The 22,101-nt window shown below is 36.8% G+C and overlaps 1 protein-coding gene across 1 annotated transcript in view; it reads left to right on the top strand.

The window, feature by feature from the left end:
- The window catches only part of LOC127957670 (membrane-spanning 4-domains subfamily A member 4A-like), a 62,722-nt gene that overhangs the window by 35,159 nt on the left and 5,462 nt on the right, over positions 1-22,101 (top strand). The window contains exon 2 of the mRNA XM_052556300.1: positions 18,361-18,436. The gene's annotated coding sequence lies outside the window, so the exon portion shown is untranslated. The remainder of the gene's footprint in view (positions 1-18,360; positions 18,437-22,101) is intronic.

The following is a 22,101-nucleotide window of genomic DNA, read 5'->3' as shown; positions in this document are numbered from 1 at the left end:
TTCCTGTTGGGCGGAGCCTATGACATGCAGTACAAAAGTTGTTTGGTTTGATGAGATCTACATGTGTACCGAGTTTCGTGTGTCTACGTGCAAGTATGTATGATATATGGCCCTCAGTATTCCAGGGGGCGCTGTAGAGCCCCTGTGCCACGCCCGTGTATCAGTCTCTGCCCGGCCCTAATGGCCGCAGGTTCCAATGTGTGTGCCAATTTTCAAGACTTTTTAAGCATGTTAAGGGCCCCAAAAGCCCCCGAAACCTTGAAGAAAAATAATAATAATAACAAATAATCCTAAGGAAAACAATAGGGCTCTCGCCCTCCAGGCTTGAGCCCTAATAATCCTAAGGAAAACAATAGGGCTCTCGCCCTCCAGGCTTGAGCCCTAATTAAAGCTGCAAGCAGCGATGAACGGGCCCTCGCACCCGGGCTCACCGGCAGCGAGTGGCTTTAGTTAATAGGTGAACGGTGAGAAATATGCGTTTAAACTCATAAATATAAGTAGAATATATCAATGTTTATTCCATATATGTGCCAATCTTCCTGTTGCCAGCAGGTGGCGCTATCATTATAATGGAAAATTGGCCTTCAGATGTGTTCAGGGCAGGACTTTTATCGAACATGTGAGGTTTGGGGAGGATTGGACATTTTATGCCTGAGTTACAACAACATCCTATTTCATGGCGAAACAATGAAATTTGTCAGGCCGCCATGGACACGCCCTTTAACGAAACCTCAAGATCTTCGCAATTTAAGATCGCAAAAGGCTTTAGATTACACTGACCAAGTTTGGTGTTGATCTGAATAAATCTCTAGGAGGAGTTCGTTAAAGTACAACCCCTGAAAATGGCAAAAACAACAGCAATTTTGAAGGGAAAATTCAAAATAACCGACTTCCTGTTGGGATCCGGATTTCGTACCAGAGACTTTTTTGTAGGTATTGGAGTGTTACATGTGTGTACCAATTTTTGTACATGTACGTGAAACATAGCTCGAGGCGCACTCCGTTGAAAGTGTATAGGTGGCGCTATAGAGCCATTCTGCCACACCCGGTGGAATATTGGCCTGAAGATCTGTTCAGGCCAGGACTCTTATCACACATGTGAAGTTTGGGGAAGATCGGACATCTTATGCCTGAGTTATAACATCTTTTATTCGCATGGCGAGACATCGAACTTCGTCGCGGCGCCATGAACAAGCCTTTTAACGAAAACTCAAGATCTTCACAACTGAACATCGCACAGGCCTTTAGATTAGACTGACCACAAAAAAGACATTGATGTCATAAAATTTCTAGGAGTAGTTCGTCGCAGCGTAAAATATGTCACTTCCTGTTGCCAATAGGTGGCGCTATGACTATAACTGAATATGGGCATGTCAATCTGTTCAGGTTCGGAGTCTCATCAAACATGTGAAGTTTGGGGCAGATTGGTCATTGTATGTGTGAGTTATAGCAACTTCATTTTTCATGGCGAATCATCGAAATTCGCCAGGCCGCCACGGACACGCCCTTCAACGAAAAGTCAGGATCTTCGCAATTTAACATCGCAAAGGCCTTTAGATTAGGCATACCAAATTTGGTGTTGATTTGAAGAACTCTCTAGGAGGAGTTCGTTAAAATACAACACATGGAAATGACCAAAATTACACAAAATATGCTCATAATATTAAAAATAACCGACTTCCTGTTGGGTTTAGAATTTCGCTCCAAGAGTCTTTTTTGTAGGTATTGGTGTGTTACATATGTGTGCCAATTTTCGTGCATGTACGTGAAACATAGCTGGAAGGCTGTTGATTTTCTTGGTATAGGTGGCGCTGTCGAGCCATTTTGCCACACCCTCTTCTGAATCCTATATCAGACGAAAATTTTCACCAGGTTTGACGAGTGTGCAAAGTTTCATGACTTTTTGAGCATGTTAAAGCCCTCAAAAATGCGATTCATTCGGGAGAAGAAGAAGAAGAAGAAGAAGAAGAATAATAATAATAAAAAACAAAGCAGATACAAGAGGGTCCTCGCACCTCGGTGCTCGGGCCCTAATTAAAGCTGCAAGCAGCGATGAACGGGCCCTCGCACCCGGGCTCACCGCCATCGTGTGTCTTTAGTAAAAAGGTGAACGTTGAGAAATATGCATTTAAACTCATAAATATAAGTGCAATATATCAAAGTTTATTCCATATGTGTGCCAATCTTCCTGTTGCCAGCAGGTGGCGCTATCGTTATAATGGAATATTGGCCTTCAGATGTGTTCAAGCCAGGACCCTTATCACACATGTGAAGTTTGGGCAAGATCGGACATTTTATGCCTGAGTTATAACATCTTTTATTCCCATGGCGAGACATCGAACTTCGTCATGGCGACATGGACATGCCTTTTAACAAAAACTCAAGATCTTCACAACTAAACATCACACAGGTCTTTAGATTAGACTGACCACAAAAAAGTAATTGATGTCATAAAATTTTTAGGAGTAGTTTGTCACAGTGTAAAATATGTCACTTCCAGTTGCCAATAGGTGGCGCTATGACTATAACTGAATATTGGCATGTAGATCTGTTCAGGTGAAGAGTCTTATCAAAAATGTGAAGTTTGGGGCGGATTGGACATTGTATGTGTGAGTTATAGCACCATCATTTTTCATGGCGAATCATCGAAATTTGTCAGGCCGCCATGGACACGCCCTTTAACGAAACCTCAATTCCTTCGCAATTTAACATGGCAAAGGGCTTTAGATTACACTGACCAAGTTTGGTGTTGATCTGAATAAATCTCTAGGAGGAGTTCGTTAAAATACAACCCCTGAAAATGACAAAAACAACACCAATTTTGCAGGGAAAATTAAAAATAACCGACTTCCTGTTGGGATTCGGGTTTCGTACCAAGAGACTTTTTTGTAGCTATTGGTGTGTTACATATGTTTACCGATTTTCCTACATGTATATGACATGTAGCTCGAGGCGCACTCCATTGAAAATGTATAGGTGGCGCTATCGAGCCATTTTGCCACACCCAATGGAATATTAGCCTCCAGATGTGTTCAGGTCAGTACTCTTATCAAATATTTGAAGTTTGGGCAAGATCTGATATTTTATGACTGAGTTACAACAACTTCTACTCCCATGGCGAGACATCGAACTTTGACATGGCGCCATGGACACGCCCTTTAACGAAAACTCAAGATCTTCTCAATTTAACATCGTACAGGCCTTTAGATTAGACTGACGACAAAAAAGACATTGATGTCAAAAATTTCTAGGAGTAGTTTGTCGCAGCGTAAAATATGTCACTTCCTGTTGCCAATAGGTGGCGCTATGACTATAACTGAATATGGTCATGTCAAACTGTTCAGGACAGGAGTCTCATCAAACATGTGAAGTTTGGGGCAGATTGGTCATTGTATGTCTGAGTTATAGCAACTTCCTGTTTCATGGCGAATCATCGAAATTCGCCAGGCCGCCACACACAGGCCCTTCAACGAAAACTCAAAAGCTTCGCAATTTAACATCGCAAAGGCCTTTAGATTAGGCATACCAAATTTGGTGTTGATCTGAATTAATCTCTAGGAGGAGTTCGTTAAAATACAACGCATGGAAATGACAAAAATGACACAAAATTTGCTCATAATATTAGAAATAACCGACTTCCTGTTGGGTTTCGGTTTTTGCTCCAAGAGACTTTTTTGTAGGTATTGGAGAGTTACATGTGTATACCGATTTTCATACATGTACATGAAACGTAGCTCGAGGCGCACACCGTTGAACGTGTATAGGTGGCGCTGTTGAGCCATTTTGCCACACCCACTTCTGAAACCCATATCAGACGTAAATTTTCGCCAGTTCTGAGGTGTGTGCAAAGTTTCATGACTTTTCGAGCATGTTTAGGCCCTCAAAAATGCGATTCATCTTAGAGAAGAAGAATAATAATAATAAATATAGCTGCAAGCAGCGATGGCGGGCTCAAGCCACCAATGCCATCGCCACCCCCGGTGGCATCAGGTAAACTGTGCCCAGCGGGCACATGCATTCACAATATCCCTCTGGCAGTGAGGTTTTAAAGGATATGGCAGTTAAAGGGTTAATCCGAATCATCTAGACTTTAAAATCACATTCACAGAACAATATATATATTATATATATATAATAACTTTAGTAACACTTTACAATAAGATTCCATTTATGAACATTATGTTATCATGAACAATATTTATATAGCATTCATTCATGTCAGTTAATACTCCAAACTTAAATATTAAAACATTGTTTTATTGTGATTTTTTTCCAAGCACATTTTACCAATTCCAAACCATATCAATCTTAATAACTACCATTATTTTTTATTTAATCATTTATGAGTGCTATACAATAGTCCAGGAAAGCTGGAAGAGAAAAACTCCTTATATTCATACTGTATGTGCAGAATTATTAGGCATGTTTTCTTTTACAGATGAAATGCGCTAAAAAAGAGTTTTAACTCAAACTGTAAAGTCGAAAATTATGAAATACCCATGAGAAATATCAAACACAAAGGCAATACAGAAATGGATAAGTTAAGACTTGACCATTATACAAAAAATGCTGACTGGGTCATGAGGTCAGAAAAGAAGAAGAAAAAAACAGGTCAAGAAGAACTGACAAAAAGAATTGCAAAATAATAAGGAATTAATGTGAAGATACATTTTTAGTCAATTCTGCAAGACAGACTTTCAGGAAAGGAGGTGGAATAAAAATGAGCTCCTAAATCTTAATCCTGGATTCTGGAAGATATATTCCTCAAACCATCGGACAAGAGGAGGTGGTGCTGGTCCTTCACGAGTCACTCTAATCTGTTCATAAAGCCTATATATAAAGACTTAATATATAGTATTTCACAATACTTCATGGTATTCTAATTAAATACTTTTTTGGAATCTTAGATCTCTCAGAACCTGACACAGAGTAATTCTGAGACTCCAGGTAAGTGGCAGTTCTGTAAAATGTTGGCGCTGGAGACTAAATGCACCCTGATAGTTTCACACCTAATTCACTTAACACACACACAAACACACACACACACACAGACACACTACCCACAGTGACAGAGGGACAGAGTGACATCAGATGTATGATAGTTTTTTAATTTTCTATCATCCATATAGTGTTGTATAGTCATGAAACTATGCATATTTCCTCAGAATGACTTGTCTTCTATGTGTACATTTTTTTGAAGTGTTTAGAAGCTGCACTTTAAAAAAATATAAGACATTTACTGGTTACTTTTTTACTGTTATTTCAAAAAATCACCACGACAAAACCATTCAAGCTATCCAAAATTCATTTGCACCTGTTCTGTAAGATAAATTCTTTAAACAGTGGTAAAAGAGGATGTGGTGCTGATCCTTCAAGAGTCACTCAAAACATGTCTATCCATAAAGCCTATAAAGAATTATTCTTAATATACAGTTCACAATACTTCAGCTTGTTATTCTAATTAAGTCAGGGTCATTTTATCAGTAAAATACATAAAATTCATATTATTTTTCTTTGAAAGATTTCTATAAATGATTTAAATCATACTTGTTTCAACAATAATTATTTAAAAGTAATCCTATAGCTCCATCTGGTGGCCATTATTGGTACTAAGAATTGCAAGCTTCATTTATAAGTTATGATAGTTTTAATTTTATGCTGGCTCTTGAAAATGATAAAGCTATGAAACTTACTGTGCTTCCTTCAAATGATGACTTCTACCTATATAAAAAATTATGAAGAGTTTGGAATGAAAAAATTTAAAGATATAGTAAAATAACTATTGTATTTTTTTATGTTACTTTAATAAATCGCTATGGCCACACCATTTAAGGTATCCTAAACCCATTCGCAATTTAACATTTTCAGTATATTGGCTTCATGTTAAAAAAAAAGTTTGGTGTGAACTACTTGTGTCTTCTTGGAGGAGTATGAATTAATTTACAGGCTGATTTTATCATAAATCCACAATAGAATTTCTGAGCTCTGTATCAATCTGTGTTGTTGTTTGTTTATTTTTATTTTTTTATTTTTCATAGGAAGATAACTGACCCTTTACTCTCCTTTTTAATAAATGTGCTTATAAACCAAAAACAAGCTATTTATAGCTGTATTTATAAACTGCTTACTACTGACTATTAATATTGGGACAAGGCTTTATAAAGCATGAACTGACTATTTACTTTTTGAGTTTGAAATTATTATTTGCAGCACAAATAAGTTTTTTTCGGATTTTTAAAAATCCCTAAAACTGTCAGAAAAGGATAAGGCCTAAGATTTCTATGTGAGTGGCTAAATTTATTTGTTTTTATAACTATAATGCATAAACTATGAAATTATACAAAATGTATAAAAAAGTACAACAGTTATTGTTTTCCAATGTTTTTTATTTATTTATTTATTATTATTTTTTTTGGATTTACATTTAAAAAAATTAGCCTACTGCAATCATTCTAAACAGCTTGACTAAAACCTGTTAATATTTATTATAGACCACTGTAACTGTGTATAATCTAACAAACAAGTTTATTATGAAAATAAAAGTGTGTACACCAGATAAATTGGACGATAAAGAAATTGCTAACAATAGTATAATAGAGCATGTTTTATGTTTTTAGGCGTTTAGATGCAGAAATTGACAAATCAAATGTAAAATAAAATGTAATTGATTTAATTAAATATAGATTAATTATTGTTAGAGCAAAATAATAAATAAATAAATAAATAAATACGTACACACATTAAAAAAGCACCCAAGATGAATGAATTTCATTTTTTATATAGATTAAAATTGAACACAGAAGCAGCTGGTATATGCGGTCACTTAATATTAAAATCCAGTAGATCCATTTCAGATATATTTCTCAACAGTTTATGTTCACGTGGCTGTTGTCGTTTATGGTCGCCAAGCTATTATGTATTTTGAAATAATCTTGTCCGTGATGTGTTCGTTCGTACGACGAAAGGCAGAATCCTGCAGCTCGAGAGATATGTTATTCTGCCAGTCGCGCTTTCAAATAGTCTTGCACACTTAAACGGGTCACAAACACCTGCATTTAGCTCTTGTAGTGTTACAATGGGTTTATTGTGTGCATTTGTGGTAATATTTTATTTAAAAAAGCTCTTAAACAAGAATAAATTCGTTTGTTTTGAGCTCGACACTGTACGCGCTGATCGGAGGCGTTGATTTCAGATAGGCAGCCACAAATATTTCATTTTCACACAAACAGTTCAAAAACATCTGAATTTAGCTCTTGGTGTGTTCTAATTGGTTGATTGTGTGATATCGCTGTAATAATTTATTTTTAAAAGCTTTAAAACAGGAATAAATTCGTTTTTTCTGAGCTCTTTACTCCAGACGCTCGTGATCACAGCGGTGATTCATCTCTCCTATTTCTCACGTATCTCTGGCCAGAAATAATTTATCCATGAGCCCTGAACCGGTAATAATCAGATATGTTGGTTTAGCTTGTCAGTGTGAATTAAAACTAAGTATTTATTTGTATTTTTAACCGATTTAAAAGTGAAAGTAAAAGTCCGGGAATTGAACCTGTAGGGGCACTATTTCTCTCAGACAATGGAAGTCTGAAGCACATATACTAAAACAGAGGGACAGAGTGAGATGAGATGTCTGAAAGTTTTTTAATTTTCTGTTATCCATACAGTGTTGTAAAGTCGTGAAACTATCCATATTTACTCAGAATGACTTTTTTTCTGTACGAAAAAAGGTTTTGAAGTGTTTGGAATTTAAAAATGCAGGAAAATTAATAATTCCATTTTTACTGTCATTTAAAAAAATCACCACGACAAAACCGTTTAAGCTATCCAAAATCCATTGGCAATTTAAGTTGTTTAAAATGTTTTGGCATCATGTAGACAAAGTTTGGTGTGTATAGTGTTACTCTCCTCTGAGCAGTATGCATTAATTCACAGCTAAATGTAAAAAAAAATCCACATTCAAATCAAAATAGCTGACTTCCTGTTGATCGTAGCTGATGACTGTGAATTAGAAAGTTGTCCGTCTTGATAAGAAAAATTTTTGTACCGAGTTTGGTGTCTGTAGCTAAAACTAACCCCGCCACTTTTGACAAAAGGTGGCGCTATAGAGTGCCTCTTCCACGCCCTCTTATGAACTTTTGCCAGTGTCTAGTTATCATAAATACTGATATGTGTTCTGAGTTTAATGAAATTCTAAGCATGTTGTATGCCTCAAAATCACCTGAGAAGTATTCCAGTTTAACATGTTGCCACGGCAACAATATTTTTAGATATCAATATCCCCCCAGCAGATTTATATCGGCTGTGTTTTAACATTATTCTGATGAAGTTTGAAGCAAATCGAGTAATAATAAGATGCTGAATTCAAATCATTTTGAAAATGACACACTTCCTGCTGCCAGTTGGTGGCGCTATAACTTTGACTCCTAATAGTCACATATATGCGATCGACATCATACAACAAATAATCTGATGCAGTTTGATTAAAATCAGGAAATGTATGTGGATGGTATTAGACACTTCCTGTTTCTCATTTCTCGCCATAATTTCAACACCTCGCCACGAGCAAACCGTTCGAGATATCAAAAATCCCCTGGCAATTTTTCATCCCCAATGTCTTGAGATCATGTTGACCGAATTTGGTGGCAATCGGCAAAAAAACCTATGACAAGTATTTCAAATTCCAGAGCATGCGCTTTTTACATAACTCTAAATAGCTGACTTCCTGTTGGGCGGAGCCGAATGACATGCAATACGAAAGTTGTTCAGCACGATGAGATCTATATGTGTACTGAGTTTCATATTAATACGAGCAAGTATGTGTGAGCTATACATCAACATTTATGACTGTGTTCCAGGGGGCGCCATAGAGCCCCTGTGCCACGCCCGGGTCCCAGCCTCTGCAGGCTCCTAAAGGCCACAGATTCCAAAGTGTGCGCAAATTTTCAAGAGTTTTTGAGTATGTTAAGGACCCCAAAAGCCCCCACAACTTTGACGAAAAATATGAATACTAAACCCTAAATATCCAACTTCCTGTTGGGCGGAGCCTATGACATGCAGTACAAAAGTTGTTTGGTTTGATGAGATCTACATGTGTACCGAGTTTCGTGTGTCTACGTGCAAGTATGTATGATATATGGCCCTCAGTATTCCAGGGGGCGCTGTAGAGCCCCTGTGCCACGCCTGTGTATCAGTCTCTGCCCGGCCCTAATGGCCGCAGGTTCCAATGTGTGTGCCAATTTTCAAGACTTTTTAAGCATGTTAAGGGCCCCAAAAGCCTCCGAAACCTTGAAGAAAAATAATAATAATAACAAAATATAGCTGCAAGCAGCGATGGCGGGCTCAAGCCACCAATGCCATCGCCACACCGGTGGCATCAGGTAAACTGTGCCCAGCGGGCACATGCATTCACAATATCCCTCTGGCAGTGAGGTTTTAAAGGATATGGCGGTTAAAGGGTTAATCCGAATCATCTAGACTTTAAAATCACATTCACAGAACAATATATATATATATATATATATATATATATATATATATATATATATATATATATATATATTAGGGGTGTAACGATACGCGTATTCGTATTGAACCGTTCGGTACGACGCTTTCGGTTCGGTACGCGGTACGCATTATGTATACCGAACGGTTCGTTGGAGTAATTAATTATATTTGAAAAAAAAAAAAAAAGAGAGAGAGAGAAATATAATGATATGCGTTCAACAAGGTAGCCCAATAACCCAAACAACGTAACAGGCAACGCCCATGACACTCCCGAAGAAGAAAAAAACACCATCTTATATGTTTATGTTAGGCTACTCAGCAGGCGCTCGCTCACTCAGTACGCGCTGAAGGCTCGTTGCAAAATAGCCAATGCGTTGAACAGACTAGAAATGAGAAGATCCTCCAATAACCAACAGGTCTGGTGTTTGGGTGCACTTTGGATTCCCTTTAAGCTATAATGGTGATGGCAAGAGAGTGGTGGATAAAAAAACAACGGTATGTCGCATCTGCAACATGACAGGGTACACCAGCGGGAATAAAAAAAAAAAAAAAAAAACACCAGCGGGAATATCTGGGATATATGCGTCAGTACTATCTGGGAAAAGACGAAAAAAAGGAGAAACATGCACGCAGCAAACTATCCCTGCAGCATTTAGAAACTATAGCTTACAGGGAATCCAACCCAAACACCAGACCTGTTGGTTATTTTAGGATCTTATATTTCTGGTCTGTTAAAGGCATTCGACATTTTGCAACGAGCCTTCAGCGCGTGCTGAGTGAGCGAGCGCCTTAGGGGCCGTTCACATATCGTGCCTAAAAACGCATGGAAAACGCTAAGCGCGTCTTTCTCCTCCTTTCCAAAGCGCTTGGGCAGAAGCGCTCATGAGGCGTCTGTCTTTGCTAAGCAACAATGACGTGCTCTCTCCATGAGACGCGGAAATTTCAGCGAAGGATAAATGGATTTGCAGCTCTAAAAATCGCTTGCAGTAGCTCTGCTACTAAATTTATTTCAAAATTGCAATCCATATACAACTATGATCAGCTGATCCTTCATCTTGGCTGAGCTCTCAACGTTGTTACGGGAAAGGATGAAGCTGATTGGTTAGTTCTTGTCACATGACCCGCGGTGCGCTTGCGGCATTCTGAAAAGTTGAGATGTTTTTACATTTTGCTGTATCTAAAACGTATCGAACCGAACCGAACCGAACCGTGACATCAGTGTATCGTATCGAACCGAACCGTGAATTTTGTGAACCGTTACACCCCTAATATATATATATATATATATTTAGTAACACTTTACAATAAGATTTCATTTATAAACATTATGTTAACATGAACAATATTTATATAGCATTCATTCATGTCAGTTAATATTCCAAACTTAAACATTAAAACATTGTTTTATTGTGATTTTTTTTCCAAGCACATTTTACCAATTCCAAGCCATATCAATCTTAATAACTACCATTATTTTTTATTTAATCATTTATGAGTGCTATACAATATTCCAGGAAAGCTGGAAGAGAAAAACTCCTTATATTCATGTGCAGAATTATTAGGCATGTTTTCTTTTACAGATGAAATGCGCTAAAAAAGAGTTTTAACTCAAACTGTTTTAACTCAAAGTCGAAAATTATGAAATACCCATGAGAAATATCAAACACAAATGCAATACAGAAATAGATAAGTTAAGACGTGACCATTGTACAAAAATGCTGACTGGGTCATGAGGTCAGAAAAGAAGAAGAAAAAAAAACAGGTCAAGAAGAACTGACAAAAATAATTGCAAAATAATTAGGAATTAATGTGAAGATTAATTTTTAGTCAATTCTGCAAGACAGACTTTCAGGAAAGGAGGTGGAATAAAAATGAGCTCCTAAATCTTAATCCCGGATTCTGGAAGATATATTCCTCAAACCATCGGACAAGAGGAGGTGGTGCTGGTCCTTCACGAGTCACTCCAATCTGTTCATAAAGCCTATATATAAAGTCTTAATATATAGTATTTCACAATACTTCATGGTATTCTAATTAAATCATTTTTTGGAATCTTTGATTTCTCAGAACCTGACACATTGTAATTCTGAGACTCCAGGAAAGTGGCAGTTCTGTAAAATGTTGGCACTGGAGACTAAATGCTCCCTGATAGTTTCACACCTAATTCACTTAACACACACACAAACACACATTACCCACAGTGACAGAGGGACAGAGTGACATCAGATGTATGATAGTTTTTTAATTTTCTATCATCCATATAGTGTTGTATAGTCATGAAACCATGCATATTTCCTCAGAATGACTTGTCTTCTATGTGTACATTTTTTTGAAGCGTTTAGAAGCTGCACTTAAAAAAATAAAAGACATTTACTGGTTACTTTTTTACTGTTATTTCAAAAAATCACCACGACAAAACCATTCAAGCCATTCAAAATTCATCCGCACCTGTTCTGTAAGATACATTCTTTAAACAGTGGTAAAAGAGGATGTGGTGCTGAACCTTCAAGAGTCACTCAAAACGTATCTGTCCATAAAGCCTATAAAGAATTATTCTTAATATACAGTTCACAATACTTCAGCTTGTTATTCTAATTAAGTGAGGGTCATTTTATCAGTAAAATACATAAAATTCATATTATTTTTCTTTGAAAGATTTCTATAAATGATTTAAATCATACTTGTTTCTACAATAATTATTTAAAAGTAATCCTATAGCTCCATCTGGTGGCCATTATTGGTACTAAGAATTGCAAGCTTGATTTATATGTTATGATAGTTTTAATTTTATGCTGGCTCTTGAAAATGATAAAGCTATGAAACTTACTGTGCTTCCTTCAAATGATGACTTCTACGTATATAAAAAATTATGAAGAGTTGGAATTAAAAATTTTAAAGATATAGTAAAATAACTATTGTATTTTTTATGTTACTTTAATAAATCGCTATGGCCACACCATTTAAGGTATCCTAAACCCATTCGCAATTTAATATCTTCAGTATATTGGCTTCATGTTAAAAAAGTTTGGTGTGAACTACTTGTGTCTTCTTGGAGGAGAATGAATTAATTTACAGGCTGAGTTTATCATAAATCCACAATAACATTTCTGAGTTCTGTATCAATCTGTTGTTGTTTGTTTATTTTCATTTTTTTTATTTTTCATAGGAAGATAACTGACCCTTTACTCTCCTTTTTAATAAATGTGCTTATAAACCAAGAACAAGCTATTTATAGCTGTATTTATAAACTACTACTGACTATTAATATTGGGACAAGGCTTTATGAAGCATGAACTGACTATTTACAAATGAGTGAAGTTATTATAAAGTGTTATCAATGCATTTGCTAATGTTAACAAATTAAATATTATTTTACAGTGTTATCAAATCCCTTAAATGATTTGTAAGTGTTTTGTAATGATTTTATTTGCCTACAAGCATTTGTGAAAGTTCTGCTTGCATTACAGCTTAGTCTTGATCTGTGAGCTGAACAGATTTACTGTTACATCCATTAGATTATGTAAATTCAAATAAATATCATGTCACAGGATGTCAGAGGTCAGTATCAAATTAGTTTGAAATTATTATTTGCAGCACAAATAAGGTTTTTTAGGATTTCTTAAAAAAAACCTAAAACTGTCAGAAAAGGATAAGGCCTAAGATTTCTATGTGAGTGGCTAAATTTGTTTGTTTTTATAACTATAATGCATAAACTATGAAATTATACAAAATGTATAAAAAAGTACAACAGTTATTGTTTTCCAATGTTTTTTATTTATTTAATTTATTTTTTGGGATTTACATAAAAACAAATTAGCCTACTGCAATCATTCTAAACAGCTTGAATAAAACCTGTTAATATTTATTATAGACCACTGTAACTGTGTATAATCTAAGAAACAAGTTTATTATGAAAATAAAAGTGTGTACACCAGATAAATTGGACGATAAAGAAATTGCTAACAATAGTATAATAGAGCATGTTTTAGGTTTTTAGGCGTTTAGATGCAGAAATGGACAAATCAAATGTAAAATAAAATGTAATTGATTTAATTAAATATAGATTAATTCTTGTTAGAGCAAAATAATAAATAAATACGTACACACATTAAAAAAGCCGCCAAGATGAATGAGTTTCCTTTTTTATATGTAGATTAAAATTGAAGACAGAAGCAGCTGGTATATGCGGTCACTTAATATTCAAATCCAGTAGATCCACTTCAGATTTATTTCTCAACAGTTTATGTCTACGTGGCTGTTTTCGTTTATATTCGCCAAGCTATTATGTATTTTGAAATAATCTTGTCCGTGATGTGTTCGTTCTTACGACGAAAGGCAGAATCCTGCAGCTCGAGAGATATATGTTATTCTGCCAGTCGCGCTTTCAAATAGTCTTGCACACTTAAACGGGTCACAAACACCTGCATTTAGCTCGTGTTGTGTTATAATGGGTGTATTGTGTGCATTTATGACAATATTTTATTTGAAAAAGCTCTTAAACAAGAATAAATTCGTTAGTTTTGAACTTGTGACACTGTGCGCGCTGATCGGAGGCAGTGATTTCAGATAGGCAGCCGCGAATATTTCATTTTCACACAAACAGTTCAAAAACATCTGAATTTAGCTCCTGGTGTGTTCTAATTGGTGAATTGTGTAATATCGCTTTAATATTTTAATTTTAAAAGCTATAAAACAAGAATAAACTCGTTTTTTCTGAGCTCATCATTCCACACGCTCCTGCTCAGAGCGGTGATTCATCTCTCGTGTTTCTCACGTATCACTGACCACACATCAATTATTAATGAGCCCTGACCTGATAATAATCATATATGTTGGTTTAGCTTGTCAGTGTGAATTAAATCTAAGTATTTATTTGTATTTTAACCGATTTAAAAATGAAACTAAAAGAGAGTCTCCTCCCTTTCAGTCGAATTTCCCTTTCAGGAATTGCACCTGTAGGGGCGCATTTTCTCTCAGACAATGTAAGTCTCAGCACATAATACTCAAACAGATGGACAGAGTGAGATGAGATGTCTGACAGTTTTTTAATTTTCTGTTATCCATACAGTGTTGTAAAGTCGTGAAACTATCCATATTTACTCAGAATGACTTTTTTTCTGTATGAAAAAAGGTTTTGAAGTGTTTGGAATTTAAAAATGCAGGACAATTAATAATTCCATTTTTACTGTCATTTAAAAAAATCACCATGACAAAACCGTTCAAGCTATCCAAAATCCTTTGGCAATTTAAGTTGTTTAAAATGTTTTGGCATCATGTAGACAAAGTTTGGTGTGTATAGTGTTACTCTCCTCTGAGCAGTATGCATTAATTCACAGCTAAATGTAAAAAAAAATCCACATTCAAATCAAAATAGCTGACTTCCTGTTGATCGTAGCTGATGACTGTGAATTAGAAAGTTGTCCGTCTTGATAAGAACAATTTTTGTACCGAGTTTGGTGTCTGTAGCTAAAACTAACCCCCCCACTTTTGACAAAAGGTGGCGCTATAGAGTGCCTCTTCCACGCCCTCTTATGAACTTTTGCCAGTGTCTAGTTATCATAAATACTGATATGTGTTCTGAGTTTGATGAAATTCTAAGCATGTTATATGCCTTAAAATCACCTGAGAAGTATTCAAGTTTGACATGTTGCCACGGCAACAATATTTTTAGATATCAATATCCCCCTAGCAGATTAATATAGGCTGTGTTTTAACATTATTCTGATGAAGTTTGAAGCAAATCGAGTAAAAATAAGATGCTGAATACAAAGCATTTTGAAAATGACACACTTCCTGCTGCCAGTTGGTGGCGCTATAACTTTGACTCCTAATAGTCACATATATGCGATCGACATCATACAAAGAATAATCTGATGAAGTTTGATTAAAATCAGGAAATGTATGTGGATGGTATTAGACACTTCCTGTTTCTCATTTCTCGCCATAATTTCAACGCCTCGCCACGAGCAAACCGTTTGAGATATCAAAAATCCCCTGGCAATTTTTCATCCCCAGTCTCTTGAGATCATGTTGACCGAGTTTGGTGGCAATCGAGTAAAAAACCTATGACAAGTATTTCAAATTCCAGAGCATGCGCTTTTTACATAACTCTAAATAGCTGACTTCCTGTTGGGCGGAGCCTATGACATGCAATACGCAAGTTGTTCGGCATGATGAGATCTATATGTGTACTGAGTTTCATATTAATACGTGCAAGTATGTGTGAGCTATACATCAACATTTATGACTGTGTTCCAGGGGGCGCTGTAGAGCCCCTGTGCCACGCCCGTGTCCCAGCCTCTGCAGGCTCCTAAAGGCCACAGATTCCAAATTGTGCGCAAACTTTCAAGAGTTTTTGAGTATGTTAAGGACCCCAAAAGCCCCCACAACTTTGACGACAAATATGAATAATAAACCCCAAATAGCCAACTTCCTGTTGGGCGGAGCCTATGATATGCAATACGAAAGTTGTTTGTATTTATGAGTTCTATATGTGTACCGAGTTTCGTACGTCTACGTGCAAGTATGTATGATATATGGCCCTCCATATTCCAGGGGGCGCTGTAGAGCCCCTGTGCCACGCCCGTGTATCAGTCTCTGCCCGGCCCTAATGGCCGCAGGTTCCAATGTGTGTGCCAATTTTCAAGACTTTTTAAGCATGTTAAGGGCCCCAAAAGCCCCCGAAACCTTGAAGAAAAATAATAATAATAAATAATAATAATAATAATAACAAATAATCCTAAGGAAAACAATAGGGCTCTCGCCCTCCAGGCTTGAGCCCTAATAATCCTAAGGAAAACAATAGGGCTCTCGCCCTCCAGGCTTGAGCCCTAATAATAATAAACGGAGCAATTCCAAGAGGGTCCTCACACCATCGGTGCTCGGGCCCTAATAAAAAACAAAGCAGATACAAGAGGGTCCTCGCACCTCGGTGCTCGGGCCCTAATAAATAAAAAAATAAAAAAAAAGAATCCCCAGAAGAAAGGGGCAGGTGTTCAAGCCAACTTTGATGTCTATGTGTGCACGTGCCTGGCAGCTTGTGTACCGGGGAGAGTGAATGCTGACCAGATTACCCTCTCCTCATAAACAGAGGAACTGTTTGCATTGTTCTCAATAATAGCACTAACGCTTTAAACCTACAAAAGGTCATATGCCGAGGATAATGTTTTATCAGTCATTTATCCTCATTTTATAGTCATTTAACCATGTAACTTTCTCCCTCTTGACCTTTGTTTATGGTGCATGTGCATGTCCTGACACAGCACACTCATAGTGAGAAATTACTTTTCTCATCCCTAGAAGAACTGCTGCATCTGCGTTTTCACAGCCATCTGTATTTATTTGCAAACACACACACACACAGAGCATTAAATAACATGCTATTAAGTGAGGCCGGCCATAGTTTTATGGTGAACAAGGGAGCCACTCTCCTCAAATTGTTCAAAATAGCCCATTAAAGAATGCATAGAGTATCAGGCATGTGCATGTGTATGTGTGGTGCAGGTACTCAGTGTAAAGAGAATCTTAGTTAAATGAACAGCCTCTCTTGCTTCTCTCTTTACTTTTGTTAACTCGTAATGGACACGGTTTACATCTACTGAGGTGTAATTTGCACGCAATTTTGACTATGATCAACCGGCACAATAGAAAACTTGATCTCCCTCTGGGCGGAAAGGTCATATTACACAAAGCACTCCAGTGAAGAATCTTCCTTATTTTAGCTGGTGAATGGTTCATTGATGGTGAAGAAAAAAGAAAGTGAGAGAGAGAGAGAGAGCACATGCAATGCTCAAAATTAACTGCTCTGTATGCCTCATTGTTGACATTTTATTGACTGTTGCAGAAAAGATGTATCATTTATGGATACAGACACTCTCTTTCTTTTTCTACACAGGGTTCTTGGAAATTGACAATGTGGTATTTTTTTGTGTCATAATTCAGTTTTTTTTTCAACTGCTTAAACACAAAATCTTTATTTGTCACACAATTTCTGAAACCTGACACTCAAACACCTGAACTACACACCAAATCTGCAAAATGCCTTTAACTGAATTTTATAAAACACTTTTTGCAAAACACAACACTCTATTCTCTATGAACTGTAACACACAAACATCGAACAGGAATTAATATTATGGCAATGGTGTTTGCAAATGCTTGCTTTTGAGATGTGTTTGTGATATTTTGAATAGAGTGTTTTATTTTGCAAGAGATGTGAAGGCATTTTGTATTTTGTGTGTGCAATTCTCAGATTTGTGTGTGAAGTTTCAAAAAAACAGGCAAAGTTTTGAAAATGTGTGTAAGCAGTTGAAAAAACTGTAAGGCATAAATTGTCTTACTGATTTAGTGCTGCTAAAAACCCCATTCATCTGCCTCATTTCCTGTGCTGCTCAAATACACCACAGGGGGGTGCCAGGATATTTATACACTTTAAACAAATGTAAAGACATTCACATTTACAGTATTTTTAAATGTCATACTTCCAAAATGTGTTCGAGTATATTATTTAAATGTTAAATTTTTTGTACATATTTGAATATTTGAGTCTCTTAGCATGCCGAAATCAAACTGCATTGTTGCATTTAATTTGACAGGCTTGACTGCTTGATTTTTGAAAGTACATGCCTTCAGAATGTTCTATGAAATAAATATTACATCTCAAAATATATATCTATGTTTTAACAGCTTTTGCCAATAATTCAACATTAGATTTCACTTAATTTTGTATTTATTTTTTATATTACACTGATTAGGACAATTAATGTTGAATTTAGGTGCATAAAGTAAGTTGTCTAGACCCACCTCATATATATATATATTCCGTGCACCTTCTGGTTGTTGTCTTCTTTGTTTCAGATTACTAAGGTTTTCAAGTCACGGCTGGTATGGACCTCACTGCTGGGAGTCACTCATCCTCAACAGCAAACTACAGGTTAGACTTCCCACTGCCCATCTACACGATTACCACTGTTAACTTCAAAGACATTATTAAGTGTCTTAATTGTCATGTATTTCCAAGCTGATGGTTCCGAGGGGGTTAATGTTTAAGTTTTTGTATGTTCAGTTAATTTTGGGAATAAAAACCCCCATAAGGAACCGTACTGCCAAAGATAAATTGTGTTCAGTAAACTCAAGTAACTTGCCAAAAGTGGTCCTGTCTGGAAAAAAAAAAAAAAAAGAAAGAAAGAAAAAAAAAATTATATATATGTATATGCTCTTACACACACATACATTTATATATACAAGGAGAAGGTGACTTATGAGGACATAACCCATTCCCATTTTTCAAAGCGCTTATAAATCATACAGATTGAGTTTTTTTGAGAAAGTAAAAATGCACAAAGTTTCCTGTGAGGGTTAGGTGTAGGGTTGGTGTAGGGCCATAGAATATACAGTTTGTACAGTATAAAACCATTACACCTATGGGCATAATGCAATACAAAACAAACGTTTGTGTGTTTGTGTGTGTGACATGTGGTGGTGTTTTAAAATTAGGAGGTAGTTATATATATATATAATAATCTTTATTGCAACTTTTCTTGCTTATTGTAAAATACAGGTGCCAGTCATATAATTAGAATATCATCAAAAAGTTGATTTATTTCACTAATTTCATATGAAAAGTGAAACTTGTATATTATATTTATTCATTACACACAGACTGATATATTTCAAATGTTTATTTCTTTTAATTTTGATTTTATAACTGACAACTAAGGAAAATCCCAAATTCAGTATCTCAGAAAATTAGAATATTGTGAAAATATTTGATATTGAAGACACCTGGTGCCACACTCTAATCAGCTAATTAACTCAAAACACCTGCAAAGCCTTTAAATGGTCTCTCAGTCTAGTTCTGTAGGCTACACAATCATGGAGAAGACTGTTGACTTGACAGTTGTCCAAAAGACAACCATTGACACCTTGCACAAGGAGGGCAAGACACAAAAAGTCATTGCAAAAGAGGCTGGCTGTTCACAGAGCTCTGTGTCCAAGCACATTAATAGAGAGGTGAAGGGAAGGAAAATATGTGATAGAAAAAAGTGTACAAGCAATAGGGATAACTGCACCCTGGAGAGGATTGTGAAACAAAACCCATTCAAAAATGTGTGTGTGTGTGTGTGTGTGTGTGGGGGGGGGGGATTCACAAAGAGTGGACTGCAGCTGGAGTCAGTGATTCAAGAACCACTGCATAAAGACGTATTCAAGACATGGGTTTCTGCTGTCGCATTCCTTGTGTCAGTCCACTATTGAACAACAGACAGTGTCAGAAGCGTCTCCCTTTAAAAAGCTGCTGCTGAGTAGTCCAAAGTTATGTGCTCTGATGAAAGTAAATTTAGCATTTCCTTTGGGTATCAGGGTCCCAGAGACAGGAGGAAGAGAGGAGAAGCACACAATCCACGGTGCTTGAGGTCCAGTGTAGCGTTTCCACAGTCAGTGATGGTTTGTGGGATCATGTCATCTGCTGGTGTTGGTCCACTGTGTTTTCTGAAGTCCAAGGTCAATGCAGCCATATACCAGGAAGCTTTAGAGCACTTCATGTTTCCTGCTGCTGACCAACTTTAAGGAGATGCAGATTTCATTTTCCAACAGGACTTGGCCCCAGCACACAGTGCCAAAGCTTCAAGTACCTGGTTTAAGAACCATGGTATCCCGGTTCTTAATTGGCCAGCAAACACGCCTGACCTTAACCCCACAGAAAATCTATGGGGTATTGTAAAGAGGAAGATGTGATATTCCAGACCCAAGAATGCAGAAGAGCTGAAGGCCACTATCAGAGCAATCTGGGCTCTCATAACACCTGAGCAGTGTCACAGACTGATCGACTCCATGCCACGCCGCATTGCTGCAGTAATTCAGGCAAAAGGAGCCCCAACTAAGTATTGAGTGCTGTACATGCTCATACTTTTCATGTTCATACTTTTTAGTTGGTCAATATTTCTAAAAATCCTTTCTTTGTTTTGGTCTTAATTTATATTCTAATTTTCTGAGATACTGAATTTGGGATTTTCCTTAGATTTCAGTTATAACCATCAAGATTAAAAGAAATAAACATTTGAAATATATCAGTCTGTGTTTAATGGATGAATATAATATACAAGTTTTGGAATGGAATTAATGAAATAAATCAACTTTTTGATGCTATTCTAATTATATGACCAGCACCTGTATAAATTCACGTCCCTGTTACACTTAATGTTTACACTTAGTGCAATAGATTCTATTTACACCTAGCAGGATTTTCTGCTATTTATACTTCTCACAAGCACAATAGATCTTTCATCAAACTTAAAACCTCACTTAAAACTGACGGTAATCGCGTTTTCAAGCCATATCACGAGCCATATCACATTTTCAAGTCGTTTTAAATGCAGTTTAATTTTGGCACACTGAGAAACTCAAATATATTAAATACGTACAAAAGAAATTGTGGAGAAGGCAAAGGAGACTGTTGTTGATTTCAGGAGAGTGCACACTCAACATGTTCCTCTGCCAATCAATGGTGCGACTGTGGAGAGTGTGGGCAGCACTAAGTTCCTGGGTGTGCACATCACAGAGGACCTCTCCTGAACTGTCAACACCACAGCACTGGCCAAGAAAGCACAGGAGTATCTCTACTTTCTCCACAAACTGAGAAGAGCCAGAGCCCCGGCCCCCATTATGTGCACCTTTTACAAAGAGCCATCGAGAGCATCCTGACTAGTTGCAAAGCGCCTGCAACGCATCCTGCCGGAAGACCCTTCAACGCTTAGAAAGAGCAGCTGAGAAGATCATTGCCTTTTCCCCTCCCTCCAGGACATTTACAGAACCTGTCTCACCCGCAAAGCCCTCTGTATCACAGGTGATCCCACCCACCCATCTCACAGCTTCTTCAGTCTGCTGCCATCAGGGAGGAAACTGTGAAGTCTCCAGGCCAGGACCAGCAGACTGAAGGACAGCTTCAATCATTAGGCTGTCAGGAAGCTGAACTCCCTCCCAACCTATATATGTATATTTAACATGCCCTTATTTGTATGTTTGTAATTTTTGTATTTTATCTGTATCAGCACCAAGGGTCTGAGAGTAATGCAATTTCAATGCTCTGTATGTATGTGCTGTACATGTAAAAGAATTGACAATAAAGCAGACTTAGACATTTGACTTTAATATCATGTTTTATTTTGACGTGACACAAAGCAGTGATATCTAAGCAGGAGAGTTGCTTACTTACATTTTAACATTTCATTTAGTCAATAACACTATCATTTTATTCACTCAAACCAAAAGCTAGCATGAAAACAAGAGGCAGGATTTATCACACGAACCAGTTACATCCAATCCATTGCTTTTTCTCATGTGACTTTCCCCAATTCATCTCAAAGGGCCTCCATAAATGTCACAGCATGTTTAGAGTCAATGTAGAAAGTCTCTGGCAAGTCTCTTTTGTAACTTTACCTGTGTGTCTTGCTATTGGACAAAAATGAGTGACTTTTAGATGTTTAATATCCCATTTAGTCATATTTTTTTATTTTTGTAATATTTATTATGTTTTTTTTCATACACACACACACACACACACACACATATATATACATATGGCTTTACTTTTGACAATTT

This window comes from Carassius gibelio, chromosome B5 (assembly GCF_023724105.1).
Source record: "Carassius gibelio isolate Cgi1373 ecotype wild population from Czech Republic chromosome B5, carGib1.2-hapl.c, whole genome shotgun sequence".
NCBI classification, from domain to species: Eukaryota; Metazoa; Chordata; class Actinopteri; order Cypriniformes; family Cyprinidae; genus Carassius; species Carassius gibelio.
Note: the sequence above shows the minus strand (reverse complement) of the source record. Positions and strands in the feature narration are given on the sequence as shown.